Source organism: Elephantulus edwardii, unplaced genomic scaffold (genome assembly GCF_000299155.1).
Source record: "Elephantulus edwardii isolate Elephantulus edwardi_28Jun2011 unplaced genomic scaffold, EleEdw1.0 scaffold00196, whole genome shotgun sequence".
NCBI lineage: Eukaryota > Metazoa > Chordata > Mammalia > Macroscelidea > Macroscelididae > Elephantulus > Elephantulus edwardii.
In genome coordinates, this window is record NW_006399946.1 from 5,486,847 (window position 1) to 5,487,653 (window position 807).

The window sequence follows — 807 nt, forward strand, 5'->3', positions numbered from 1 at the left end:
GTAGATGGGCTGATTTCTGGTTACTGTTTTTCAGTTCTTTAAGCTTGAGAAATGCTGAACGAATTTGTCCCTTTTCATTCCCCAACTCCAGTTCTTTGCACATTTCATTATAATACTTTGCTTTGTCTTTTCCAATTGCCCTTTGAAATCTTCTACTCTTCTCTTTTAATTTGGTAATTCTTTCCTTCATTTCATCCTCCTTAGATTCTAATGCAATTTTCAGAGTCACTTTTGACATCTTTTTTGTCTTTTCTTTCTCCCCTGTCTTTATAATTACCTTTTGCTTTCTTCATGGATGATACCCTTGATGTCATTCCACAACTCCTCTGGTCTTCAGTCATTATACTGTTCAATGTCTCAAACCTATTCTTGAGCTACTCAAACATATGTATGCACACTAATGTTTATTGCTGTGTTATTTACAATATCAAAGAGATGGAAGCAGCCCAAGTGCCCATCAACAAATAAATACATTTTAAAAATTCAGCCCTCTGCCTGGGGCGAGTTGCCCTTGGCCCCCAGCTCAGGGTGAGCCTTCATGGCCCCCAGGGTGAGCTCCTCATCCCCAGATTGTGCCATCTGACCCCTGGGTGGGGAAGGAAAAAAAAAGAATGCCTAGGGTATCCAGAGAATGTTACCTAGGCCACCTTCTGTCACCCTCCCCCCACCCCAGTAAACCTGAAAGCAACACCCTCAAAGCCCTTCTATTTGTAACTCACAAGTTTGTTCTCTCTAGATTTGCTCCCTTTCCTATAGGTAACCTTAACTCTGAGTTTTACTCCAGAATGGACTCTGAACCCAGTGCCA